Below are 20,315 nucleotides of genomic sequence, written 5' to 3'. Positions count from 1 at the left end.
GTGTTTACCGACACCAAACAAAGAAACACACGCGGGTGCTAGCATGACACTTACCGGTATCACAAGAACGACATCTTAGATATGTCAAGGCAAGGTTGACCACTTGCTGGGGGTCTCACTGGGGAGAGACAAATTTTCTGTCACCAACGGGTGAGGAAATAAACTTCTGTGGGATATCAATCCTGAATGCTGTCAAGAGCAACTGTAGCAGACTTGCTGTGCTGATGTTGAATGAAATGATCCGCCTCTGCCGGGGATACGGTCTGGTGAGGTTAACACATGAATGCATATATTTGAATTTTTCTATGGCGTAATGCTCCATATGGAATGGAAATGCTACGCGGTTTTGAGGATGCAATGATCACTACATGCAAGATGCAAAAATGATGAAAAACTCCGGGTGGGGAGCCAAAACTGATCGGGTACTCCAACTTTGCGGGGAGACTCTGCAGGGAGAGCAACGACTTCTCACTCCTGTTGGAGAATAGCACTGCTGCTGGGGGAAGGTAAACTCCGCTAGGGATATCCTTCAGTCCACAGATAGGATAAATGTTGGAGATAAATTTCAACGAACCTGCCTCACTCGGGGAGGAAATCGGCAAATACGGGCCTACTGGGGATAGGCAATCCTTGGATCTGCTGGGGAATAGAAGGCACTATCCACAGACGTCTCCGCAGGGGAACATAGCTCTGATAGCTTCCAAACTTTGCTTGGGGAAAATATCTGCTGAGGAAACGTCCTCACAGATGCCAATCTGAAAAACAGCACAACAAAATGCCCCAGGGGATATATGGACAAGATACGCTCAAGTGTCCTCGACATTCAAAATGATTTTCAAATGTTTTGTCATCCTGCACGTTATTGTGTAGCCTTCATGTTCTTATATATGCAATGCTTATCAAAAATTCGGACATTTTTGCAAACAAAACAGTAAAAATAAAAACCAAAGAGCTATTTATCTGAATAACGACTTTTATTGATTGAAAATGTGCCTGAAAAGGCAAATACATTGGGAGGCAATTCCTAGAAAGAGGTAATTGCGCACAAAAGGAAAAATCTATCCTAACGGTAACGTGAACACGGCATCCACTATTTCCCAATTCTGTTATAACTCACAGATCATCAGTTTTCCTCCCAACTCTTTGCTTTCTGAGAAGAATGACTGGACGGATCACATCTTTCGAGATGGCAGACGACAAAGCTTGATGAAGTACAGACAACTCAGACTATAGTCTTTGCTTTAATCCCTAATTTTTGCCTGGATCGCCCTTTCGGGTTTTCAATCCACCGGGATACCCATTTTTGCCTAAGCCGCCCTTGCGGGTTTTCGACTTACCGGGTGTACAAATTCTTTTCATTTTATCCCTAATTTTTGCCCGAACCTTTCCTTTCTGTTTTTTGGTTCGCCGGGATGCCCCTTTTTTGCCTGGACTCTTTTTTTCTTTTTGTCCAGCGGGTCAATTTATGCGAAGTATTTTTTGACTACATCTGAGTTAACAAGAGACAGAAAATCTTCACCATCCATAGTTGTAAGCATCAAGGCTCCACCGGAGAATACCTTTTTCACAACATACGGACCTTCATAATTAGGAGTCCACTTGCCCCTGTTGTCTGTACCGGGAGGGAGGATCCTCTTCAAAACTAGATCACCGATCTGATAGCTTCGAGGACGCACTTTCTGATCAAAGGCTCGCTTCATCCTTCGCTGATACAACTGTCCATGGCATACAGCTGCTAGCCGTCTCTCTTCGATAAGGCTCAACTCGTTAAACCTTGTTCGAATCCACTCGGCTTCGTCCAGCTTGACATCCAATAAAACTCTCAGAGAAGGAATCTCCACTTCAACAGGTAGGACAGCTTCCATACCATACACAAGGGAGTAAGGGGTTGCCCCGGTCGACGTACGTACTGAGGTACGGTACCCATGCAAAGCGAAAGGCAGCATCTCATGCCAATCCTTGTACGTAACGACCATCTTCTGCACAATCTTCTTGATATTCTTGTTCGCCGCTTCTACAGCACCATTCATCTTCGGTCTGTAAGGAGAAGAATTGTGATGTTCAATCTTGAAATCTTTACAAAGCTCTTTCATCATCTTGTTATTGAGATTCGAACCATTGTCAGTGATGATTCTCTCAGGAACTCCATAACGACATATGATTTCTTTCTTGATGAACCGGGTAACCACTTGTTTGGTAACGTTAGCATAGGAAGCTGCTTCCACCCATTTGGTGAAATAGTCAATCGCAACCAAGATGAAGCGATGTCCATTCGAAGCAGTAGGCTCAATCTTCCCAATCATATCAATGCCCCACATGGCAAACGGCCAAGGCGAATTCATGACATTCAGAGGGCTTGGTGGTACATGCACCTTATCAGCATAAATTTGACACTTATGGCACTTCCGAGCATACTTGAAACAATCGGATTCCATAGTCATCCAGTAATAACCCGCTCTCAACAATTTTTTAGCCATTGCATGTCCGCCGGCATGAGTACCGAAGGAACCTTCATGAACTTCCTGCATTAACATGTCCGCCTCGGGTCTGTCCACGCATCTGAGCAAGACCATGTCAAAGTTTCTCTTATACAGCACATCATCCTGATTCAAATAGAAGCTTCCAGCTAGCCTTCTCAGGGTTTTCTTGTCATTCTTCGACGCACCTTCAGGATACTCCTGAGTCTTGAGGAAGTTCTTGATGTCATAATACCACGGCTTCTCATCAATCACAACAGACTCGGCTGCAAACACATACGCAGGCCTCTCGAGTCGATTCACCGCAACATGTGGCACATGATTCCACCAATGAACTTTGATCATGGACGACAAAGTTGCCAAAGCATCAGCCATCTGATTCTCATCCGGGGGACATGATACAACTTCACCTTCTTGAAGAACGTCAGTATTCTTCTGGTGTAATCTCTATACGGAATCAAATGCGGCTGATTCGTATTCCAATCTCCATTGACTTGATTGACCACTAGAGCTGAATCTCCATAAATGTCAAGAGTTTTGATCCTCAGATCAATGGCTTCTTCTATCCCCATGATACAAGCCTCATACTCAGCTTCGTTGTTGGTGACGTCAAACGTCAATCTGGCAGAAAAAGGTATATGAGCACCTTTAGGATTGATCAACACTGCCCCACACCGTTACCGTTCATATTCACAGCCCCATCAAACATCAGTGTCCATTTGTCATCCGGATCCGGTCCTTCCTCGACAAGAGGCTCTTCGCAATCTTTCATCTTAAGATACATGATGTCTTCATCAGGGAATTCAAACATCATAGGCTGATAATCTTCAATCGGTTGCTCGGCGAGGTAGTCTGACAGAATACTACCTTTGATGGCCTTTTGTGACGTGTACTGAATATCATATTCTGTTAGAATCATCTGCCAACGAGCAACGCGTCCGGTGAGAGCTGGTTTCTCAAAGATGTACTTCACTGGATCCATCTTAGAAATCAATAAGGTAGTATGGTTCAACATATACTGCCTCAGTCGGCGAGCAGCCCAGGCCAAAGCACAGCAAGTTTTCTCGAGCAGTGAATATCTTGTTTCACAGTCGGTAAACTTTTTGCTAAGGTAGTATATGGCATGCTCTTTTCGACCAGACTCGTCATGCTGTCCCAATACACACCCCATCGAGTTCTCAGTCACTGACAGGTACATTATCAGAGGTCTCCCTGGAACTGGAGGTATAAGGATTGGAGGTTTCTGTAAATACTCCTTTATCTTGTCAAAAGCTTTCTGACAATCATCATTCCACTTGATTGCTTGATTCTTTCTGAGCAGTTTGAAAATTGGTTCACACGTGGCAGTTAGATGAGATATGAACCTTGCAATGTAGTTCAACCTCCCTAAAAACCCACGGACTTGCTTTTCCGTTTTCGGTTCAGGCATCTCTTGAATAGCTTTGACTTTCGCTGGATCAACCTCAATCCCTTTTTCGCTGACAATGAAGCCTAACAGCTTCCCTGATCTCACCCCAAACGTACACTTGTTCGGATTCAACCTCAGCTTGAACTTTCTCAACCGGTCAAACAGCTTCTGCAAATTAACCAGGTGCTCCTCTTCTGTCTGCGACTTCGCAATCATGTCATGAAAAAGAGTCGTCATTGCCCTCTGATAGGTAGCACCAGCATTCTTTAGTCCAAATGGCATCACCTTATAGCAGAACGTGCCCCAAGGTGTAATGAATGTCGTCTTTTCCATGTCCTCTGGCGCCATCTTGATCTGATTATATCCAGAGAAACCATCCATGAAAGAGAATACCGAGGATTGAGCCGTATTATCAACCAATACATCAATGTGAGGTAATGGGAAATCATCTTTCGGACTCGCTCTATTCAAATCCCGGTAATCGACACACATTCTGACTTTACCATCCTTCTTCGGCACAGGAACGATGTTGGCCACCCATGGGGGATAACTTGTAACAGCCAAAAAACCTGCATCCCACTGCTTCTGAACCTCTTCCTTGATCTTAGTTGCCATGTCAGGACTCGTTCTACGAAGCTTCTGCTTGACCGAAGGACATCCTTCTCTAAGAGGTAATCGATGCACCACAATGTCTGTATCCAACCCAGGCATATCTTGATATGACCAGGCGAATATCTCCACATATTCTCTCAGCATCTCAATCAGCCTCCTCTTGACAGAGTCCTCTAAAGCAGCCCCAATCTTGATTTCTCTTTTGGCGTCCTCAGTACCCAAATTAACAACCTCCAACTCCTCCTGATGAGGTTGGATGACCCTTTCCTCCTGCTTCAGCAATCTGACCAATTCTGCAGGGAGTTCACAGTCTTCCTCACTCTCCTCTTCAGCTTGGTAGATGGGATTGTCGAAATCATACTGAGCCATAACAGAACTGTTCATAGTGAATGCCATAAGATCGCTTCTGCATGTTTAATGCTTTGTTTTAGAAAAAGAGTTCAATAAAGTCACAAAAACAAAAACATTGCCATTTTTATTGTTTTTGAAAAAAGATGAAAACAAAAAATAGAAAGACAGGGATCACAAAGTTTGATTTCAAAAAATGTCCTTCATTAATGATAATCATTAAAACATGATGAGGCCCTACAATGAATCACTACGCCTTGGGCAGATCGTAGGATTTTCATGCAAAATGACAAAACAACAGAAAATTACTCTGTCAGAAGAGTAACTTGAACCACTTCTTCAGCCGTCCAGTTGTTGATAGACCCCCCTGGTGCACACGGGCGAACCCAGTTGTCCAGATCACAATCACTGTCACAGTCTTCACTACCGGTTGCAGAGACGTCGCCATGATTCATCAGCCCAGCGCTGGTAAAAGTACTCGGACCCGCTTGACCATTCTGCTCTGCTTGGAGAGGCTCGTAACCAACGCCAAATTTGTCTTCTTTGACAGGCAAATCCACCATCTTGCCCCAGCCTTCAGCTTTGCCAGAATCAACAACCTCCTTAGCCTGCTTGTAAGAAGTAATTGAAGCACCTGGCTTCCTCTGCTCAGCGTACGCCACTTTCTCAAGAGCCACAGTCTCAAACGCCTGGCATAAGGTTTCGTGGATCTCGCCATCCACCTCAACATATTTGAACGAGGATAGATGACTCACCAGAATCTCTTCTTCACCGCACACAGTCACAATCTGACCGTTCCAGACATACTTGAGTTTTTGATGGAGAGTCGACGAGACTGCCCCTGCTGCATGAATCCATGGACGCCCCAATAAACAACTATAGGCGGGCTGGATGTCCATAACATAGAAGATGATATCGAATACCTCAGGACCTATCTTCACAGGCAAGGTAACTTCCCCACACACAGAACGTTTGGATCCGTCGAAAGCACGAACGATCAGGTCACTGGGAGTAAGCACAAACCCTTCCACATCAATCTTCTTCAGAATCTGCTTAGGCAACACATTCAGCGACGACCCGGTGTCTACCAATACGTGAGACAACACTGCCCCCTTGCACTCCATGGTGATGTGCAAGGCTTTGTTATGGTTTCGCCCTTCAGGCGGTAAGTCCAGGTTGGTGAATCCTACACCATGCCTGGTGCTCACATTGGCCATCACACCCTCCAGTTGATTGACAGAAATCTCCTGAGGCACGTAAGCCAGATTCAACATCTTCAGCAAGGCATTACGGTGTGCCTCAGAGCACAACAACAGTGAAAGTATAGAAATCTTGGACGGAGTTTGATTCAACTGATCTACAATCTTGTAGTCACTCTTCTTGATTATCTTCATAAACTCCTCCACGTCCTTCTCAAATGTCCCCTCGGGCGCTTCCTTCTGGACAGGTTCTTCCTCAACCACAGCTTGCTTACCCTTTGCTTTGGCGAGAGCCTCAGCATTATTGTCCCTCAAAGGCTGCGGTGCGAACAGACGACCGCTTCTGGTAAAACCTCCTGGACCCCCTACATTATCCACAGCCGGACCAACAGTTGCAGGAACTCTATTCGGTAAACCAATTGTCACTGGAGTTTGATTCACTGGTCTCGTCTGACTTTCAGCCCTTCTGTTACTGCGGTAAGCATTATCATACTTCCACGGCACGGCTCTACTATTCTCAACAGCCCTTCTTCCAGACGCGGCGATAGTAGTTGGAGCACTGATGGTTACAGGCACGGAAATGGTAACTGGGGTACCATTTGTTGCAGGTGCACTAACGACCCTTTGTCCACGTCCTTCAGACGGTTTAAAGTAAATGGTGATAGTTGACACTGTTCCACGATCTTTTACAGCCCTACTGAATTGCAAACAACCCTCATCCATCATACCCTGGATACCGGCCCTTAACTGGTCGCAACCATTCTCAGATTCTGCACAGCCCAAACAATCCTCATCACAGCCCGAGTAGACACCCCCATTCAGCAGACGGCCCTTCACAACTAGCAGAGAAGTCTGAACATCATCAACATTAACAACCAGATCTTCAGCTTCTTTCCCCTCAATATTGTTCACTCTATGCCCACCATGCTGAGGCATAGGGTTGTTTACGACGTTAGGCACTGGAGCGAAGTTGATCGCCTTGGCATCGATCAAATCTTGGACCTTGTGCTGGAGAGCCCGACACTTCTCAGTATGATGCCCTGGTGCCCCAGAGTGAAAGTCACAACGGACGTTGGCGTCGTACCCAGGAGGCAATACTGTAGGCGGAGCCATTGTACGCAACTCAACCATCCCCAACCTGAGTAGTTCGGGCAGCAGTTCGGCGTACGACATGGGTAGCGAATCAAAACGTCGATCAGGCATCCTTTGTCTGGGCTGATACGGACGTTGTTGTTGTTGTTGTTGTTGTTGCGGTTGTTGAACTCTTTGTTGTTGTTGTTGACGAGGTTGAGGTGCCGGAATGGTCACTGCAGCAGCTTGACGGTATTCAATTCTGTTCTGATCTCTGCGGTGTTGAACAGCATTAGTTTCACCCTCTCTTCGACGAGGTGCCCCAGCAAACGGCTTCTTAGAAAACGAGGAACCAGCATCTTGGATCTTCCCAGTTTTAATCAAGCTCTCAGTCCTCTCTCCACAAATGACAACATCAGAAAAACTACCGAATGGGCAGCTCCCCATCCGGTCCATAAACACACCCTGAAGAGTACCGATAAACATGTCTGTCAACTCCCTCTCCAGCATAGGGGGTTGAACTCTAGCAGCCAGTTCACGCCACCTCTGGGCGTACTCCTTGAAGCTCTCATTGGATTTCTGACAAAGACTCTGCAGCTGAGTCCGGCTAGGCGCCATGTCCATGTTGTGTTTGTATTGCCTCAAAAAGGCCTCACCCAGATCCCTCCAACAGCGGATAGAATCTCTCTTCAATTCCATGTACCAGTCCAAAGAAGCCCCAGATAGACTATCTTGGAAAAAATACATCCACATCTTTTCATCATCGGTATACGCAGAGATTTTTCGATAATAAGCCTGCACATGGGTGCGAGGGCAAGAAGTACCGTTGTATTTATCGAAGGACGGTGCTTTGAACTTGTAAGGGATTCTCAAACCTTCCACCAACCCCATATTGGTAACATCAAAACCGAGAGAATTCTGACATTCCATAGCTCTAATTTTCTCAGCAAGGGCATCAACTTTACGATCCCTCTCATTAACCCTTCCCAGAACGTCTTCGTCTTCACTGAGCAGAGAAAACATATCCTCTTGTCTGTCAACAATCGGAACAGGATTACGGGCCGGGGCACGGACTGCTCTGGCATTAGCGGCATCTGGAGCAATAGGTTGACCGTTGATTCGAATACCCCCCAACTCATCACCTACAGCATAGTTGTTGATGGGTACAGCAGCAACAACATTGTTATCATTGACCGGGCCTCCCTCTGGCGGAGCATGGTTGACCGGTGGAATTGCAGCCTCTTGTCTCTGAACCATGGCTCGAAGTTCTTCTTGACCTTGTGCAACCCCTTGCATCATATTCATAAACTGGGCCATGTTAGCCTTCATCTCAGCCAACTCAGCTTGAACTTGATCCATACCTCTCTGTTGATTCAGTCTTGTTGAGTAGCGGTGCGGACGTTGATCAGCTATCCTGCCTGAACAGGAACCAAGAGTGAGAAGTCACGACCAAGAACACCTGTTATGCAAAATGATATGAGTATGGTGCTAATGATGCGTATGATGCACATGATATGTTCATTCCTCAGGCATTCAAAGAGCCTGAGTCATCCTCAAAAGATGGCAACCTGCAGCAAGAACAACATAGAAGCACAGAAACAACATACACAAGAGTGATGAGTACAAGGTGAAACCAACAACCTCATCTATATGAGTAACAGGATCATACAACAAAGTCGACAAAGAAAATCCAAACAATCGGAGTACAACAAAAAATCCCATCCAACAAGCCTGGAGGTGATTCTCAACATACATATCAAAGATACAAGCTAAGACAAACGGCCTCCCGGAATGAGAGTCTTCAAGTACTGACACTGGTCTATCAACAGGTCACATTCTGAACATTCTGGCAAAAGAGTGATCTTCTCCTTCAGTTGTCGTCTAAGCTCTACCACTTCTCCTCCAAGGTGGTTCTCTGATGCCTGTCTCAAGTCTACTTCTTTCTTCAACTGGATGTCTTTATCTCTGAGTTGCTTCTCCAAGTCTCTGATCTTCTTCTGATAGCTGGCCTCAACCCTCTGCAGCCTCAAGCACTCCCGGTGTTCTGCATCTAACATGCTCTCCATCTCCTCGTAGGATCTCTTCTTGCTTCTCAGTCTGCTAGCATCTTCTTCTCGCACTCCTCTGAGTTGATGAGCCAAGTTCAAACTATCAGCTTTGGCTTTGTACAGCTCCATCTGGGTATCTTGCTCCTTCCCTCTCAAACGGCGATTCTCCATCAGGGCTTGCTTGTAGTGCTCCGCAGGCACACTCTCAGCAAGGATCAAAGGTGGTTGCTCCTGCAACGGCTCCATCCTATCGTAGGGTAACAACAAAGTTTCTACTCTCTCCTTGACCCAATCAGTGTAATCAGGCATAGCAACGGCAAACTTCTTCCCTAAGACAGATCCATCCTTCATACCAATAGACTTCCAAGCTCTTCCTATCTGCTCCAATCTATCCGGGTCACTCTGCTTCTCAAAATACACACTTTCAGCTATCTCAGCCTCAAGTGGTCTCCCTCTCATCACAAACCCCAACTGGCGAAGAGAAAGAACCGGGTTGTAATTGATGCAACCCCTAGTCCCTACGAGTGGCACATTACGGAATCCTCCACAGCTCATAATGACGTTACGCACATCCATCCGGTAAGATTGCCACCTGATATCATAGGAGGTAAGAGACATAACCCTCTGAGTCCACTTATGCGTGCTCTGAGCATCCACAAAAGGTCCACTGACTGGCAGAAGAGACAAGAACCATCTGAGCAAAAGCGGGAGACAACACCTGATAGCCCCACCCTTACCATGCCTACTGTGAATAGCATAGTAAGTGTCAGCTAATAGAGTAGGAACTGGATTTCCTCCAATGAAAATACTGACTGCAGCATAGTCAACAAAATTGGGCATACTCGGAAACAGGACGATCCCATAGATCATGACGGCCAACTGAGCATGAAAGGCTTCCCAACTTCCCTTCTCTGCTTCTTCTCTAGCTACCCTCAACAGAAACTTCAAAGGCAATCCTACAACATCCCCACTGGACTTCCAACTATCACTGACTTCCTTGATACCCAAATGGAGAGCTCTGGCAACAACTCTGAAATCAACCTCCTTGGGCACATCCAAGAAAGGAACCTGATACCGGACCGGGACACTCAGCAGAATGGAGTACTCCTCAAGAGTAGGCGCCAACTGATAATCTTGAAAGGTGAAACAATGAAGCTCTGGGTCGTAGAACTGTAGAAGAGTCTGCAACGGCACCGGATCGACTACCATCTTCAACAGGGTCAGAATATCTCCATACTGGTCAACAAACCCCTTCTGGTTACCACTGGTCATAAGGTTGCTCAACTCTATCAGAGACGTCAAAGGTTCACGGTGAAAGCTGTAGGAACAAGTCTTCGGCTTCAACTCTGGGACTGTCGCCGTCTCTATTAGTGAACAAGCTCTGGAATGTACCTGAGAAATGATATGCATGCAGGGATTAGTTTTTTTTTCTTTTTTTTTTCCCTTTTTTTTCTTTTATCTTTTTTTATTGCGTTTCTTTTGAAAATAAACATGCTATGATGCAAATGATGCAGACACGACTGGTTGGCTGTGTCTCTCAGAATACAGGATCAAAACTTCGGCTTGAACTCGGAACCACAAATTCATCTGAAACCCAAAGTCATCTGAGACCCCAAAATTCTGAACCAATAGTCACCAACAGGATCACAAGTCACCAACAAGTCACCAACAAGTCACCAACAAGTACCTGTACCTGTAATAATGATCATTCCCTCCCCACTCACGGGTGTCATCTAGGCCAGGGTAAGGTCGAGAGAAACGCAGCATAAATAACCTTTCGCAGAACATCATCATATACACACCCGAAGTATGTAACGATAATATCCCACCAGGGTCTGAACTGCTCGTGATATCAATGTTCCGCTAAGTGGCGCAATACCACCCGCTTCCCATGAATCACTCTATTCCTAAGTATCCTAGATTTCACTCATAGCCTGGGTATTGGGCCTTTTACCTCATGTAACTCCCACCCCAACAGAGAGAAACAGACAACCAGCCAGATGAACAATGAATGAATGCAAACATTAATGCAAACAATAAATGCAAACAGTAAATGCAAATATATACAAATGAATGCAATAAATAACAGCACAAAGCAACCAAAGCCCTAACCTAGAGAGCGCTAGGAGAGACTCGCTTAGGGAAGATGGACCAGCATAGGTCAACTTCTCTAAAATCCCCAGCAGAGTCGCCAGCTGTCGCATCACGCGAAAAACCGGCGGGAAAACAAGAACAACAGAGCCGCCACCGTGCGTTATTTATCCCAAAAGAGGGAAAGGAAACGCTCAGAGTAAACCTGGAAAAGACATGGTCTCGCGACCAAAGAGAATGGGATCGGGAGTCGGTTATGCGAAGGGAAGGTATTAGCACCCCTACGCATCCGTCGTACTCGACGGGATCCACGCACAATAGAAAGGAAAATGGTTGCTAAAAACACTGCTCACACACACACTCACTGGCTGAAAGAGACACAAGAAACTGACTGAAACTGACTCGGCAGGACATCGTATCCTGGGCCTACTTAGTCTATCAGGCATAGACATCAGAGTCGAAGTAGTTCGGACTGGGGAAACGACACATGCTCGCTAGGATATCGCATCCTATGCATACGTATCTTCTTGGACGAAGAAGAATCAGAGCATTCGTAGCTCGGCTGACACGCACACAAACAAACACAGGCAAAGGCAAACGTGGAGCCTGAACGCCAATCACTGGACTTACATCAGCATCCGAACCAACAAACCCACACTGGAACCCGAATGCCACTCGATGGACTTACATCAGCTTCCAAGCACACAACAAGACAAAACAAAGACACAGGCGCCCGAAGAGATCAGCTCATCTCCTGCCTACGTACCTCATCTGGTATGAGGATCAGGGCGACGTAGTTCCCCTACGGAGGGATACAGGACTAGCCTAACCAGATAACAGAGGGAGACACAACTAGGGAGACTACGACTCGAGCCTAGATGTTATCATGCAAAATCATCCCTAAGTTAAGGTTTCTAGCTAACTGGCACAGGGAGCCAGCCTATCCTAATCATGACTTGCACAGGAAGCAAGCCACACACACACTTAACTTGCACAGGAAGCAAGCCAAGCAAAACCTAACTTGCACAGGAAGCAAGTCTAAACTAACCCTAACTTGCACAGGAAGCAAGTCAAACAAGCATACAAGCACAGATAGCACACACTATACACAAGCAAGTGGCTCAATCAAGGGTTAGGTTTTAGTCGAGGGGTCATATCAACCTCAACAAACAAACCTCTGGAACTGGGTGAATGTGCTCTTAACCTTGCCATTGAGGGGCTAAGGTGAAGCAGATGAAAGGTGAGTGAAGATAAGACTTCACAGCTCTTATCCCTGGCCTGGGAGAGCTTAAGACAAGAATGTGTGGGTTCAGAAAGTGGGAACCCTTCTACACATTTAAAACTGACTCAACTGTACAATTGTACAAGATCTTGGGTTTGTATCTGCAATGCATCAACACAGTGGTGTGAGCAAAGCAGATGACACACAGAATAGCAGGGGATAGATTGCATATCCCTTGGGTTCTGCCAATTGCCTCTTCACTTAGGAGGTCTTTGACTCTGTACAAGGACAAAAATAAACATCCACAAACATTGCCTCTTAAGGAGGACTTCAGACAGTTGCCTGACCAAGTAACAGGCCAGGTCTTCCAGACTACATGAAGATTAAGGGATATACCTCAAAGCAAGTTGCTATTTAAAGCAAAGCAAAGCAAGTTCAAAGAACTAAGCAACTAAAAGCACCTGAAATAGTCAAGCAGATGTTAGTATGCAACTCAAATCAAAGCAAAAGGAAACAGACATTAACAGTTAATCAGAAGCAAATGGATGTGCAAGGCACAAGACTTAAGGCATGTGAGCCAAGCCAACTACAAAACAAACAAGTTAGTCAATGATATTCAAACAAGCTCAATCAAATAGGAATGGTCTCATTGGTCATTTGTTGGTCAACCTGAAAACATGAGCTCAAAGGTGAGTAACAGGACCACTAGGACAAGCCTAGGGTCAAAAGGGAATGAGAAAGTCAAAACAGCAAATGACAAGTGTCCAAAATCATGTTCAAACATTCAAGAAACAAAACCAATTGGGTTCACATTCATATCAATCATCATCATCATTTCATGAGCAAATTAGGTCAAAACATGGCATTTGGAAGCTCATAGAAGTCAACAGCAAGACTTAACTCAAAAGCAATCTTAAACATTTCCAAAAATCACCAAATAAATCATGATCAATCACAACCCACAGCATGGTAAGCATGTCAAATTTCATCTCATTTGGACAAGTGGAAGGCAGTCAATGAAAATCAGAAAGTCAAAGCAATCTTGAACATGCTCAAAGAAGTCAACCAAACATGTATCAACTTGAAAAATTCATAAATCAGAGATGGCATATGATAAATGAATGGGACTAAAACCATGGCAAGGATGAGGATGTCTAGTTATCTCATGTAAAATTTCATGTCCATCTAATAAAGTATGAGGATTTCACAAATGAAATGGCAACATGTGTCACAAAAAGTCAACATTTGACTAAGCAGGGGAGAAAATCCCAAACAATTAGGAAATGCCACAAATAATTCCAAGAAAATTCACATGTAAACTAGACACACAATAGTACATTCATGCAAAAATTCAAATCAATTGGAGGTCAAGAAGCATGGTATCAAAAATCATCAAGTTGGACATCAATGGTGTGATACAAATTGTCACACCCTAATTCAAAAAAATCATAACTCACAAACCAGCAATGATAAATTCACAAACTCTACACCAAAATCACCATGAGTGTGTCTAGTTTAAGCACAAAAAATTTGGGAGCCATTGGATAAAGTATCACCATTTCACAAATGTTTTGGCAAAGTGTACAAAAAATGAGCACATGTCACAAACCCTAATACCAATTAAAATCCACTCACCAAAAAAATATGGAAAAATCATGATAAAAACTAGAGATCTAGATGAACACAATGCAAAAAATCCCACGAAATTTGGAGTTAAAATGGACGAGTTATGAATTTTGTAAGTTGGTGTCACAAAATGAAATAAAAATTGAAGAAATAACATGATTTAATGGTTTAATTAGGGCACGGTGGCAAACTTGTAAATATGGGGGCACTTAACCAAAACGCAGCGTTGCGTTTACAGGCGTGGCGAGCTACCATTGGCCACATGGCCCAGAAACGTGGAAAAACATGCAGGGCACGGTTTGGAAGATCAAACATGGTTTTGGCATGAAGAAAATTAGGGTTTTGGCCGTGTTCTTCATTTCAAAATTCCAGATTTCCAGCAAGAAAAAGTTGCAACCAAAATCAACAATCCACATACCATTGTGTTCATCTCTTAATGCTCATCAATATTCCAAGATCAATTTACCCTAATACGAACTAACGAGGATGAACCGAGCCAAAACAAATTCACACATCAAACTTCAATCCAACATAACTTTCAAAATAAACAACCATTTTCAATCATTCAAAGCGCAATGTGATCAGGGAAAGGTGATCTACAAAGTGTGTATCATGGTTTTGGAAAAGGTGAGAGTCGAAATTTTACCAAGTTGGAAGAGCAATGTTGATACAGTCGTTATTTGGTGTTTTTGGCCTGAAACAGATGTCCCAAAGGTCTTCAAATGATGAATGATGAAGAAGGTTTGGCTTGAAATGGCTTGGTTTGGATGCAAACAACTTCTGCCATTGATGATGCTTTGCAAAAACAGTCCACAAAAAGCTCTTACAGTTGAAGAATGGTGGTTGAAATGAGCTTAAGATGATGCCTAGATGGTGAAACAACAATGTTTGCTCGTGGTCTTTTGAGGGTTTTTGACAGATTTTTGGAAAATGCAAGAAAATGGATTTTTGAGAGAATGAGATAACCAAGGTTTTTCTGTGATATCTTGTGGCTGCTTCTAGGGTTGCTTCTTGCAGAAAATAATCTCTAAGTACTTTGTTTGATAGTACCAAGCATGGTCCATGAAAGAGTGGGATAGAGTTGGTAAAAGTGTACTTTCTTTCCAATTTTCAAGCAAGTTAGCATGGGTGTATGTACTGCATGGGAATGGGCTTCCAACAAGTTTTAAATAACATTTTTGAACATATTCCAATGGCCAAAGTGATTACAAATGGTTATTTCAAAAAGTCAAAATTCAACTCACTTGAAATTAATTAAGGCAAGTTCAAAAAGGCCATTTTGATTGGTGACGTTTTGGTGAATGATGGTTACATTTTTGGAAAGAGGGGATCAAATGTGACTTGTAGGAAAAAACCCCACCCAAATTGGCCAAATGGTTTGAGAGATATGGCCTTTTGAAGTTCAAGAATTTTTGAAAATGAATTGATCATAACTTGCCAACCATACATGGGAATTGAGTGTTCTTGGACTTTTTGGAAATGGGAGAACAAGATATTCAACTTTCATGTTGGGCAAAAATTCATTTGAAGCTTGTATCATGATGTAAGTTTGAGGATCAAGACTTTCCATTTTTGGTAAGTTTCAGTTACAGGTCCAGTTTCCATTTTTGGAAATTTCTGATCTGGCTTCAAATTCTTCCATGATGGTGTTTGACATGATATGTGAGGCCTATTTGGACATGAATGAGACCACTCAAACCAATTTCCATCACCAAATCACTGATTAAATGGACAGTTGACCAACAGTTGACTTTTAGGGTTTCTGACTAACTGTGCATTGACTGATGACTTCTGAACATCCAATCCTTGACCTAATCACTTCAAATGGACCCCCAAGTCATGTGAACATGTTGGACCAACCCTAGGGCCTTGGCTCCTTGAGAAATGCACTTGCTTGCTTGACTGACTGATCTCCTGACCAGTTTGACCTAATTCTCTTGATTGGCTTGCACTTGAGGCAAAGGGACAATGCAATGCTATGCAATGGACCATGATATGCTATGACCTAATATGAAAATGTATGTACAATGATAGGTGCAAATTTGAGGTGCTACACTCAGGGTCTCTTATTTCTATTCAACCAGCGTAAGTAAAACAATTTCCCTAGGTCCAACACATAAACTAATGGCCAGTATTCCCTATGTGCCCAAAATGAGATTAAAAGAGTATCTCATATAAAAATCATTAAGAATAATAAGCAATTGGATAGCATTATAGATCAAAAGGTTCATACAAAGTCAAATTTACATAGAATCCAACAATATTGATATAAGTTAATCATAACACAACCTAACCTAGAGGACCTTAGCTACTCATAATGCAATTAACAATCTCACAATTGATAGATGAAAATAATATGAAATCCCTTGAAGTAATGGCCTCAAATGGATTCAAATACTCTAAAAGTCACCCTTTATGCTCTCAAAATCGTGCTTGCTCTCTCCAAAATCGTAACCCTTGTGAAAGTGCAGAAAATCCCATTTTATTGGCTTCAGAATGGACAAGAACACGTTAGAAAATCCTGAAAAAAGTGACCACCACGCGTGTGATGACTTGCATCGTGTGATGCAACTTTTATGACCCTATTGCGCACGCGATGTTGCATGATGGTGAATGTGATTATTTCTGAAGTTGCATCCTTTTTTGCTCCTTTTTCACTCAAATTTTCACTAAGTCCACAATCCTCACACTTATCTATTTTTTCCTCATTCTTTGGTATTTCTTCTTCATTTTGGTTCATCTTTCACTTGCTTTTCTCTGACTCTTCGATTAAATATATGCAATGACAGACTGTCACCAGCCACATACTAACTAAGATGTTGGACCGAGTAAGAAATGTCAGGTTGTCTGTTGGTGAGGTACAAAAGTCAACCAATAAACTTTCTGTAGGAAGAAGGATCATATAAGGTAACTTCTTCAATGGATGAGAGCCTCACATTAGGGTCAAAAGGATTTGAGGCATGTTTAGCTCCAAGGAAGCCTGTGTCTTCAAGCAATTCTAGGACATACTTCCTTTAGTTGAGGAAGATACCCTTGTAAGACCTTGCAGTTTCCGTCCTAAAAAGTACATGAGTTGGCCAAGGTCCTTAATGCGAAACTTGGTATGCAAAAAGGCCTTGAAATTGTTAATTTCTATAATGGAATCAACTGTTAAAACGATGTCATTAACATACACCAGTAATGCAATAAAACCATTAGTAGAGTTTTTGGTATACATGGAGTGATCAGCCTCATATTGAATATAGCCTAAATAGATTAATGCAGATGAAAGTTTAGCATGCCATTGACAACTAGCCTCTTTCAATTCGTACGTGGATTTTATTAACTTGCATACTTTGTTGGAATTAGGAATACCATAGCCAGGGGGAAGGGACGTGTATTTTTCTTCATGGAGATCTCCATGAAGAAAACCATTGTTGACATTAAGTTGCTCAAGATGCCAACGCTTAATAGCTGCAAGTGATAGTAGAACCCTTACATTAGTGATTTTAGCAACATGGGAGAAAGTATCAAAATAGTCAACACCCTCTAATTGGGTGTAACCCTTGGCTACCAGCCTAGCCTTGTATCGCTATATGGTCCCATTTCCATGATACTTGATCTTGTAAACCCATTTTCAACCAACTGGAAGTTTTCCTGCAGGGAGATTCACAATGATCCAAGTCTAGTTGTCCTTAAGAGAAGACATCTCAGCACCCATGGCCTTTTTCTAACAATCATGTTTGGAGGCTTGGGTATAAGATTTTGGTTAAGGAAGGGATGAAATGGTACAATAAAATTGCTTTTAATTAGGGGAACATTTATCATATGGAAAAGAGTTAGAGATAGGATAAGGAAAGGAAGTAGAGAGATTAACAAAATAGGTGGGAAGAAGACTACAATGATAGTCTTTGAGATAACTTGGTGGATTTTTGGATCTGTTAGATTTCCTAACACGTGGAATAAATGTAAGAATTGATGTAGTTGGCAAAGTAGTGTCGAGGTCTGTATCGAGACTAGTATTAGGGTAATCACTAATGGCATTAGGGTCAAGGTCTATAACAACATGGATATGATGATTTAAAGGTGAATTGTGAGTTGGAAAGTAAGGTGAATTGGAAGGACTAAGTCGTGTTGTCAGGTCAGGGGCAAAATGTACAACAGGTGTGTTTGGAATAAGTATTGTATTAGTATCAGTTACAACAGGTACATGTGAAATATCAATCTTAAGGTCATAAGTATTGTCCATAGGTTTAAGTAATTGTTCAGAGGGAGGTTTTGTAGTACTTTTGAAAGGAAAGGATGTTTCATAAAAGATGACATTGCGTGACACAAACAAGTCATGAGATTGTAATTCATAAAGTAGGTAAACTTTTGTACCATCTTTAAACCCGAGAAAAAAAGGATTTTCTAGCCCTAGACTGAAACTTTGTCTTATGGTTTTATAAAGTGGTTGCAAAACAAAGACAACCAAACACTTTCAAATGGATGGTGACAGGGAAGGTGTTGAATAACATTTCATAAGCACATTTTGATTATAACAATCGGATAGGAATCATATTAATAAAGTGAATTGCATGCTTAATTCTAAAGTTCCACAAGTTTATATATATGTTGGAATGAAAGGTAATAGCTCTAGTCACATTAAATATATGTTGATACTTTCTCTCAACTACCCCATTTTGTTGGGGAGTTCCCACACAAGAATTTTGATGGTTAATGCCTTTTGAAAAGAAAAAGTTATTGTGTGATCTAAAACATTTGAGTGTAGTGTTAAATTGGTTTTATAATGAGGAAACAAAGTGAATTATGCTCTATTTGGTTTCATACTTTGTTTTAAGAAATGTAAACCTAGAATAATCATCTATAAGGGTAAGGAAATATTTGTGTCCCAAAATGGATTCAGTGGCAATGGGCCCCCACAAGTCAGCATGTAAAAGTTCAAAAGGTGACTGAGTAATAATAATGCTATTGGGAAAAGGTAATCTATTTTGTTTGGCATAATGGCATGAGTCACAAGGATCCATATTATTTTTACAAGATATGAGAGGAAAACTCTTAGCTAGAGTTAGAAAACTAGAATGAGAATCATTGCCTAATCTTAAATGCCAAGTTTCAAAAGAATTAGAAGCAACATAATTATAGTGAGAAATAACATCACAAGTATATATCACATAGAGGCCTCTTTGAAAGCTAGTTGTACCAATCGTTTTCTTAGAATGGTTATGCAAAATGTGACACATGTTTCAAGAAAAGTTCAGACGACAATCATTGTTACTAGTCAACTTAGGAACAAAAATAAGATTGACATGGAAAATGGGGATGTATATAATATTATATAAGGTCAAAGAAGAATAAATAACAACTTTGCCATCTATACAAGCATTCATATGTGAACCATCAATTAAAGCAACAGAAACAAGAATAATCGTTCTTCCACAATGAGTACAAACTCGATTTGCTCCTTTTGAAGGACGAGTCCATTTCCCTTTCTGAAACTGATATCCTTTGCCATTAGAAGGACCTTGAACATTAGCATGTAATGTTGTAGCTGCAGAACCGATAGATTCTATGGGAGTATATTCCGTTCTCGTTCTTGTTGAATAACCCGTGAAAAAACCTTATAGATATTAGGTAAAGGGTTCATCATCATTATCTGAGATTTGGAGTGGATAAACCACTTATTTAAGCCTTTCAAAAACCTAATCACATAGTTTTGTTCATAGTTTCTTTTAGCAGAATCAACAATATCACAAGAACAAGCAAAAGAACATTTATAACAAGGAATGGGACGTTAGTTTTCCAGTTCATCCTAAAACATTTTCAATTGGGTAAAGTATTCAGAAACATCAAGAGTACCTTGGCGAAAGCGATAAAGTTCTTCTTAAATATCTGAGATGCGAAAAATGTTGCTCTATGAAAACCTAACTTAAAGATTCTTCAAACGCTCGTTGCGGTGTCGATTAATAGAACAAATTCCACAATCGAATTTGAAATTGATTGTTGAATCCAAAAGAGAACCATATTATTGCATCGAATCCATTGAGGGAATAACAGATCGAAACAAAAGGTTTGAGAAATGAACCATCAATGAACTTATCTTTGTTCTTTGAAATCAGCGCAAGATGCATTGATTAAGACCAAGTGTGGTAGTTCTTGTTATCCAAGGATAGATCAACAAGAATCAACACATGACTCTTATTTGGATGAAGATAATAGAGATTTGCAGAGTTT

This window comes from Lathyrus oleraceus, chromosome 7 (assembly GCF_024323335.1).
Source record: "Lathyrus oleraceus cultivar Zhongwan6 chromosome 7, CAAS_Psat_ZW6_1.0, whole genome shotgun sequence".
Taxonomy (NCBI): domain Eukaryota; kingdom Viridiplantae; phylum Streptophyta; class Magnoliopsida; order Fabales; family Fabaceae; genus Lathyrus; species Lathyrus oleraceus.
The sequence above is the reverse complement of the archived record's forward strand: the minus strand, read 5'-3'. Positions refer to the sequence as shown.